Source organism: Heterodontus francisci, chromosome 6, assembly GCF_036365525.1.
Source record: "Heterodontus francisci isolate sHetFra1 chromosome 6, sHetFra1.hap1, whole genome shotgun sequence".
NCBI classification, from domain to species: Eukaryota; Metazoa; Chordata; class Chondrichthyes; order Heterodontiformes; family Heterodontidae; genus Heterodontus; species Heterodontus francisci.
Window position 1 is genome coordinate 83,705,828 of NC_090376.1, and position 10,173 is coordinate 83,716,000.

At 45.7% G+C, this 10,173-nt stretch overlaps 1 pseudogene; it reads left to right on the forward strand.

Annotated features, from left to right (window-relative positions):
• The first annotated feature begins 8,704 nt into the window (after window positions 1–8,704).
• Window positions 8,705–8,837, forward strand: LOC137371620 (U2 spliceosomal RNA; annotated as a pseudogene).
• The last annotated feature ends 1,336 nt before the right edge of the window (window positions 8,838–10,173 follow it).

Sequence of the window (10,173 nt, forward strand, 5' to 3'; positions counted from 1 at the left end):
CCCAAGACTGCACAAAGTTTAAAGTTCACCCCTTCCCACCATCCCCTACACTCATTATATTTATGTGACCCCATCCCACTCCATTGCACTGGAAAACTTAACTCCTACCCCCTCCCCACCAGTGTCACACCGGCTTCCCGCAGACGGGAATTTGAAGGAGCGGAGCGGGCCCAGAAGATTCAAGGTAAGTTCATTAATTTTATTCATTTACATATGTAGTTGCAGGTCCCGTCACCCAGCAGCGATGGGGATGAGGGGGGTCACCATGGAGCCTAGCCGCCCCTGGGCAGATTGGGCCAGGCCCTCCAGGCGTCAAGCTCCGTGGCGGACCTCTGCCCCAACCATCTTCCAGCTACCCACTGCCATGGAGCCCGACGTTGTGGGCTTGGTAAAATCCAGCCCATTATCATTACATCACCATCTTCCATGATTAATTGGCAATGTTCTCATCTACTTTCTTTAAAATCCTGGGATGGAAAGCATCTGGTCCTGGGGATTTGTCACTCTTTAGTGCCATTATTTTCTTCATGATGTTAATTTGGAAAGTCCCTGTCTTGGATTCAATATTACTTTCTTTGGGATTTCTGGTTTGTTGACATCTTCCTGTACTGTAAATCCTGGTGCAAAGTAATAATAGGTGAGAGTGACTGCCCTTGACATCAAGGCAGCATTTGGCCGAGTGTAGCATCAAGGAGCCCTAGCAAACAGGAGTCAAAGGGAATCAGGGGGGAAACTCTCTGCTGGTTGGAGTCATACCTGGCGCAAAGGAAGATGGTTGTGGGGTTGGAGGTCAATCATCTCAGGAGTTCCTCAGGGTAGTGTCCTAAGCTCAACCATCTTCAGCTGCTTCATAATGACCTTCCATCAATCATAAGGTCAGAAGTGGGGATGTTCACTGATGATTGCACAATGTTCAGCACCATTCGTGACTCCTCAGATACTGAAGCAGCCCGTGTAGAAATGCAGCAAGACCTGGACAATATCCAGGCTTGGACTGATAAGTGGCAAGCAACATTCACGTCACATAAGTGCCAGGCAATGACCATCTCCAACAAGGGAGAATCTAACCATCTCCTCTTGATATTCAATGGCATTACAATTGCTGAATCCACCACTATCAACATCCTGGGGATTACCATTGACCAGAAACTAAACTGGAGTAGCCACATCAATACCGTGGCTACAAGAGCAGGTCAGAGGCTAGAAATCCTGTGACAAGTAACTCACCTCCTGACTCCCCAAAGACTGACATCTACAAGGCACAAGTTAGGAGTGTGATGGAATACTCTCCACTTGCCTGGATGGGTGCAGCTCCAACAACACTCAAGAAGCTCGACACCATGAAGGACAAAGCAGCCTGCTTAATGAGCACCCCATAAACAAACATTCATTCCCTCCACCACCAACGCACAGTGGCAGCTGTGTGTACCATCTACAAGATACACTGAAACAACTCACCAAACCTCCTTTGACAGCACATTCCAAACCCGCAACCTCTACCACCTGGAAGGACAAGGGCAGCAGATGCATGGGAACACCACCACCTGCAGGTACCGCTCCAAGCCACACACCATCCTGACTTGGAGCTATACTGTCGTTCCTTCACTGTCGCTGGGTCAAAATCCTGAAACCCCCTTCCTTAACAGCACTGTAGGTGTACCTACCCCACATGGACTGCAGCGGTTCAAGAAGGCATCTCGCCACCACCTTCTCATGGGCAATTACGGATGGGCAATAAATGCTGGTCTGGCCAGCGATTCCCATAGCCTCATAACGAATAAAAAAAACATGCTTGCCATGTTCTTATTTTCATTGACAATATCACCGTTATCAGTTTTCAAGGGGCCCATATTGCTCCAGACCACCTTGTTTTCCTAATATAATTGTAAAAGAATTCTGTATTGATTTTGATATCTCTTGCAAGTTTCTTTTCATATGCCCTATTTATAGCTATTGCTACCTGTTTTGTCACTTTTGCTGTTCTTTGCATCTTAGTCGCCGGGATCTGTGCTTTTGTTTGCATTTTTAAAATTTTTCTTTTCCATTGTCTCTAACTACTTTATTCATCCATGGCTTTTTCTGGCAAGTAGAGCTTTTGTTCCTTAGGGGTATACACTGGCTCTGTATCTCATGAAATTTTTCTTTGAACCTCTCCCATTGTTTTTCTGTCAATTGACTCATTTGCAGATTTTCCCACTTTACTGAGGACGGTCCCTGTCTCATTGTATTGAAGTCAGCTTAAAGAAATCAAAAATCTTAGTAGGTGTTTTGCATTGCTCCCTTTCAAACACCAGGTTGAATTTGATCGTGCTATGATCACTATTAGATAAATGCTCACACACCATTAAGCTGATAACTAAATCTGGCTCATTACTCATTACTGAATCTAATATAGCCTGCCCCCTTTGTTGGTTCTAAAACCTATTGTTGCAGAAAACTATCCTGGACACACTCAAGAAATTCACTACATTACAAATTATCTCGTCATTATCACATTGCTGTTTGTGAGAGCTTGCTGTGCACAAAAGAGCTGCCCTGTTTCCAACATTACAGCAGTAGCGACACTTTGAAAGTACTTCATTGGCTGGAAAACACTCTTGAGATGTCTAGTGTTTGTGAAAGGCGCTATATAAATGTACTTTTTTTTCCTTTTTCTTCTTTCTGAAATGCGCTAGACTGCTTATCCCAATCTAGATGAAAGTTAAAATCCCCTGTTAAAATCACTACATACTGGGCTAATCTCTGTATTTATACAATCTACCACTTTACATCTGTTACCAGGGTCCCTATACACAACTCCCAATGCAGTCTTAAATCTTTTTCTACTTCTTAACTCTAACCATAAAGGTTCCGCTGCATGCTTTCCTTTTGCTATATCCTTTCTTATCATCGAAATGATTTCATCCTTAATCAGCAAGGCTACTCTTACACTCTACCATTTTGCCTATCTTTCCTGTGGACCTTATAACCTGGTATATTTTGATCCTGACTGTCTTGCAGCCATGTCTCAGTAATGGTTACCATATCATACCCTCCAAGTTGAATTTGTGCCTGCGATTCATTCAATTTGTTCTTTACACTCCATGTGTTTGTATAAAGCACGCTTATTTGTGTCATATACTCTGAGCTGTCCTTCTGCTCTACTGTTTTACTCACGTTTCTTATTTCTCTCTCCTGGGTTTAATTAGGGGTGGCACAGTGGCGCAGTGGTTAGCACCGCAGCCTCACCGCTCCAGCGACCCGAGTTCAGTTCTGGGTACTGCCTGTGCGGAGTTTGCAAGTTCTCCCTGTGACCGTGTGGGTTTCCGCCGGGTGCTCCGGTTTCCTCCCACAGCCAAAGACTTGCAGGTTGATAGGTAAATTGGCCATTGTAAATTGCCCCTCGTGTAGATAGGTGGTAGGAGAATTGAGGGAAGGTGGGGATGTGGTAGGGAATAGGGGATTAATGCAGGATTAGTATAAATGGGTGGTTGTTGGTCGGCATAGACTCGGTGGGCCGAAGGGCCTGTTTCAGTGCTGTATCTCTAAATAAATAAATTATTTAGCGTCTTTTAGTTTTCCTTTTACCTGTTGTACCTAAAGCACAATTTCTGACTGTTACTCCACTCTGCTCCTTTTCGTTTGTATGCAAACAATTGTTCATACTACCTTTTCCAACTGAGTCCTCCCTCCCATTCCCCCATTTAAAATCTTTGTCACCATCCTATTTAATCTTTCTGTTCGGACGCTGGTCTTAGCCCAATTCAGGTAGAGCCTGTCGCAATGGTACAGTTCCTTCCTATCCTAGTATTGGTGCTAGGCTCCCATGAGCTTTTGCCCACACCACTTTGTAAGGTCCCTGATATTAGCCGGGTTCTTAGACAAGGCAAAAAGGGCAACAGAAAATGGTTTTGGTGCAACAAGTGAACAGAATTTATTCAGCAAATACTTAACAATAGGTGATAGTAGTCAAGCTGTTTACGATCCTTGCTCCTCGATGCTGCTTGGGCATAGGTGATGTTGTCTTCGGTCCCTCTCTGATGTCTTCTTCTACTCTGGCTTCTTCTTCTGTGTGCGTTCTTCTTCTGTGGTTCTTCTCCTCGGTATTATTCCAGTGCTTCTGCCTATATGAACTGTGGTACAGAGGGCCCTGCTTTAATATTTTTTTTTTCAGAGCTGCCTATGTGCAAATTGTACATTCTCTGCAGCTCTGCATCTGTTTCCCCTTCATGACCTGAGACAATTCTGATACCTTTTTCCTAACCTGTCTTAATTTGATGAGCTTATTTTGTCTCTCCCAGACTCTCTGACACTATTTCAGCATCCTCTTGCAATAATACAGAACAATTTAAACCTTCATAAAACACCTTTTTAAGCAAAACATCTTTTAAAACTACTAATGCAACAATCCTTTCAATAAAAACTTTTTGATAAATAACTTGACATTTTTTTTATAGCATTTCCAATCAAAAGATGAATTTAAATATATTTAAATCTTTTTAACAACTCCTTCAGCCACATATTCACCTCCCTAATCTGCATTTCCCTTCACCAGTTTGCATGTGGCTCAGGTAATAATCCAGAGATTATAACCCTTCAAGTCCTGTTCTTTAATTTAGCACCTAGATTCTGGCGTTCTCCAAACAGAACCTCATGCCTGTTCTTCCCTATACTGTTAGTCCCAGCATGGATCAAAATGACTGGATCCTCCGCCTCCCTCTCCAATATCCTTTCAAGTTCGAGATATCCTTCACCCTGGCACCAGGTAGGCAACATGTCATGTGGGACTCTCAATCCTGCTTACAAAAGATGCTATCTGTCCCCCTAATTATTGAATCCCCTACAACTATCACATTACTCTTTCTATCCTCCTCCCCACTTTGGACAGCCTCCTGTTTCAAGGTGCCATGGTCCATATTCTGGCTGGCCTTTTGACAGTCTTTATCCTTACAGCTAGCAAGTACATTGTGCCTGTTGAATAGGATTTGTTTCTGCAGCTTCTCATTCTCCATCTCACCTGGGTTTCCCTTTACACACGATCAGTCACACCAACCTCATTCTGAACCTGCATATCTCCATGAGATGTGGCCAAAGACTGCTCTGCCTTCCTTATTTGTCCGGGTGTTTCTAACTCTCACTCCAGCTCAATGTCTCTGAGCTGGAGAGATTCAATACAGAGGCATCTATTGAAGAAATGTTCGCTCAGGACAGTCACAAAATCCACAAACTCCCACATACTGCAGTTCAGACACACAGCCTACTCTGCCATATCTTAGTCCAGATTATTCGTATTATTTATAACTATTCTTTAGTTTGTCATAAATTTTTTCTTCTTCTACACATTAACTAGCACTACGCGCTAAAACACTGGAAAAAAATTAAATGGTCCTATTTATTAGACTACTATTTAAACTTACCAGAAATAAACTTAATACTTGTCTGTGAGCTAATCTGAAAAAAACACACTAGCTGCTAACCATTCAGCTCCATCCCTTGATCTGGTGTCATTTTATGTGTTTATTTTACCTTTCCCTCTAATTTTCATGCTCCCATACCTCCAGGCTCTCCAATTCTTGAACTAATTGATCACCTGGTAAAAGTACTGAACACACAAGTATAGTATGTATAAGTATACAGATACTTAACCTATAAAATGGTCTTAAAAACCTTGGGTTCTGCTGCTTCTCCCTTTGTGTTGATTTAGATATGATGCCGCTGTTTGAAACTTTTGCCGCCTCTGTTTTGGTCTCTCCTTTGCTGCATTGAGTCTGCTGCCTGGCTCCAGCACTGCTATTAATTGCTCCACTCTCATGATGTGCTTGGCTGTACTACCACTTACTACCATTAATACCAACGGCTCCAATCTAGTCACGAAGCCTCTTGTACGGTACCTCATCACAGCTTTTCAGAAACTTAAGTAGACAATGTCTACTGGGCTTTCCTCATCCACCACCTTGAGGACTTCTTCAAAAAGTACCATCAGATTTGTAAGGCATGACCTCCTTTTTATGAAGTCATGTTGGGCGTCTCTAATATGTCCCTCTCCATCCAAGCAACCATATTTTCCATCACTAATGATTCCCTCAAGTATCTTTCCTATTATGGACGTCAACCTATAGACCTATAGATTCCCTTGTCCATCTTGTCATCTTTTTTAAAGATGGGGACTATATTAGCCGACTTCCCATCTATGGGAATAGTGAGTTATTAAAAATATAGGTTAGGGAATCACACCGTATATTCTCCATCTCCCTGAGGATTCAAGTTCTTAAATCTACCGAAAACAATATGTTTATCTACTTTAATATTACTAGTTTTATTATTAAAAACATTCAATTCTAATAATTGAGCATCATCTTCAAGAGTGAAGATCAGTGCAAAGTATTCATTTAACATTTCTGCCACACCCAGTGAGTCCTTTGTAACCTGCCTTTAAACATCCTTCAATGGCCCAAAACAGTCTGTGACAGTTCTCTGACTCTTCACATAACTGAAAAAGCTTACCCCATTACTTTCACAATTGTCTACAATCAGCTTTTCCATTAGCCTTTCACCTTATCTAATAGCAGCCTTTGTTTTCTTTAACAGTTCCTTGCACTAAACTCTGTTTAGTGGAGTGCTAGATGCCTTTAATTTATAGACATTTTTGTTTACATCCTATTTGACTTTATATATAATCAGTCAGCCACCTTGGCTTTTGCTTATAATACTACCTTCTTTTTACTTTGGGTACAAATTCATCTTCCACATTTTTTATCTTGTTCTTATAGAATACAAATGGAAAGTTTTTACAGTCTCATCACCACCCAGTCGGGTTGACCAATTTACCCCTTCCAAACCTCTGCCATTTTACTGAAGTTTATTCCTCTGAAATCTGGGGCCAGATTTTATCATGAAGACGCTGGTCCCACCATCAGGACCAGAAACGGGTGTGAGCTATGTCGGGAGAAGCTGCAGCTGGCAGTAAGCGATCCAGCAGCGAGTGGCCAATTAAGCTCAATGAGGCATGAGTCCCGAACAGATGCATGTTTGGAGTTGGGCCCAGAGGCAGAAAGTGTGGTGTCAGCTGACACCTTGGCAGGTGCTGGTGCCATTTTTAAAGGGCTGCAGTTATCATAGCAGACCCTCACGAAGTCCCTGGAAAGGGGCCACATGCAGGAGGCATCCATGTGCCCTCATCAGTGGCAGCTAGACTACCACCGGCCTATGTATTGGGATTGTTGTTGCTAGGGGACCCACAGCTTTCTTCCCTCTGCAGGAGAACATTGCACACAATCAGAGAGAGTGGGCCAAGTGTGGTGGTGGGCTGCCATTCTCCATGTCTTAACCTCGATGGAGGAGGAGGCCATGGGGTTGGCTGGACATCAGGACGGCTGGACCATCATAGACAGAGAGGCAGGGGCACCTTCCCAAGACAGTGGGTAAGGTCGCCATGGGACACAAGGCTGCATCGGCAGCATTATAGCTATGCTGCTCATCAGGTATCCGGTGCCCAAAGGGGTCACAAACGTAGAGATGTGTGAAATGTTGGGAGGGGAGGCCCTTGACCCTTACATGCTGTCTCTGTTTTCTCATGTAGGTCAAGAGGTGCCCACTCAAACAGCCTCTAAGACTGCGGGGAGCCTGCCAGCTCTGAGGGGGAGGAAGGAGCCTCAGAGGGTCCATCGTCACCTCATACTCCTGCACCCTCCAGCAGCTCAATATTTGCGCCTGGGTGGGTTTGCGCTTGCGGTTCAATCTGGGCACACAACCTGGTCAGCACAGCACCAATGCACTGGAACAGCTGACGAAGGCTATGACAGCCCAGGCATCTGACAGTTGACAGACTGTGGGAGGCCAGGCCCATGCTGAACCCCAGGCTCATAACGTGCCTCTGGTGTCGGGAGCATCATGGGAAATGCTGTGGAGGGAGGTTCAGCAACATCTAGCAGCGATGCCAGAGGCTATGCATGCCCAAGCGCGGACAATGATGGAGTTCACCCAGGCCATCAGCTCGGCCTTGTCTCTGACTGGTGCATGAGTGGCGTCCTCCATTGAGAGATTGGCGGCTCTGATGGAGAGTCACATCTAGCAGAGCTCTCTGGCTGCAGGACATTCGTGCAGACCTCCATATCTTGACCATGGGTGCAAGACAGCTGTGGCAAGGCAAGAGGGAGGGCAAGGGACCTGCAGTCACCACCGGATCGTCTGCACTCTCAGCAGGGAGGCAGAAGTCTGCTTTGCTAGTGTGATGAACGCTTGACTTTTTTTTTTAAACTGATTTTTTAAAAGTTTAAGATGGAATCAGAGAAGACAGATGACCTCACACATACTCTGCTTAAGGTAAAGAGAGAAATCTTGGTGACCAGGACAAAGATCCCAAATCAAAGACTTTTTTTTTAAAGCAGAGACTGCAGGGGTGTAACACCTGAAGAACAAAGGGTTTTAAATCCCAGACTTTCAGATCATGAAAAAAAGAAAGAATCAGTGATTCTGAGAATGCAAATGTGCATGGCAGCTGCTAACACCGAGAAACAATGAAAAGCCCAGGTGACTCTGTGGAAGCCAGATTTGTGGACTTTGCATATTAGAAAAGGATAATGGGCTATTGACTTTTAATTCTAGATAAATTTAAGAGACTTTCTGAAGGCAGACACATGAAGAAAGGAGACCAGTGGTTGTAGCCTCAAAGCAGCCTGAAAGGAAGACCATCAGTGGTGGTTGCCTCAAGGGAGAGAGAGAGGGAACACCTGCTCTTGGCCTTTTGGCTAAGATCAAGTGTAGTATCTGTTCTTATCAGGGCTTACTTGGTTGAGAAGAGACCATGATCATTGCCTTTTGATCCTGGGTAGGCTTTGAGTAAAATGGCTATAACCAATCTTCGAGCTTCAGGCCAGGGAGTGCACAACACCGTTTGGATGGTCGTGAAGGACAAGGAAGGAGATGCACCGGTCGATCGCACCTTCTTCATCAAGAAAATCCTCTTCGCTTGCTGTGGATTTCAAGCTACGGACGTCTTCTGCCTGCAGGATTTCACCAGCAGTGGATACTTCGACGTGACGTTCTGGAACGTGGCGGGATGCATCAAGTTCCTGAAGGCGTTCAAGGAGAAAGGGGACCGGGCGCCACTGTCGATCCTCACAGCGGAGCCGCTCTTCACGCTTCCGTCACAACAGGACCGGGTGGTGACGATTCACCTCTACAACCCCCATGTTCCAGTGGTGGATGTACTCACATTTCTCGCCAGGTACGTTGAGGTGGCCGGCAGCAGCACTGATGTCAAGGACCCCTTTGGGATTTGGACCAGCAAGCGGCAGGTCAAGGTGACCTTGAAGGTCGATCCCAGTGGAGCCATCATCCACCCTCCCTCCAGCTTCACTATCGGGGGAAGTCGAGGCTTCTTGGTCGACGCTGGGCAGCCCAGAGTGTGCCGCACCTGTGGCAAATCTGGTCACGTGGCAGCCAACTGCAGCACGATTGTTTGCAAGAACTGCAAGGAGGAAGGCCATCAGACCAAGGACTGTAAGCAGACTAAGTGTTGCAACTTGTGCGGTGCGGCAGGCCATCTCTACAAAACCTGCCCCAAACACTGCCTCAGTTTTGCTCAGGCGGCAAGGTCCAAAGAAAGGCCGGGAGAAGGTTCGACGAAGGCGTCCGGTGTTTGAAAGGAGACAAGCAACCTTCTCCGCAGTGAGGAACTTCAACCTGAGAAGGAGAAGAAAGGGGAGGCAGCTGAAACCAGCGACCCAGCACCTACCCTGCACCCGGAAACCCCTCCTCCACAGACAGAATCAATGGAGGAGGAGGCAGCAGATGGACAAACAGGTCAGTGGCAAGTGATACAAAGGAAAACCACAAAGAAAAAACCTCCAAAAGCGGGACAGGCCACCACCCAAACCAGTGGCAAGAGGAGGCTACCTTCTGAGACAGACTACAACAGCTCCTCTTCACTGGACGGGGAAATGCTGGAACGACAGCCCCTTCAAAAGAGGCGGCAGAAGTCCAAGGAGATGGAAGATAAAGCCCCCCAACCCCCGGGCATGGGAAGCTGTGATGGGCCCGGCGTGTCCCAACCCCAAAGCACCACACATAACGACGTGGCCAACGCATCCCAGCTCCGGGACACCAAGAGCAAAGACACGTTTGGCGCACCTCAGCTCCGGGAAGCCGGGAGCAGTGATGTTTTCGATAGGAACAGAGGGAAGCAGCAGAGGA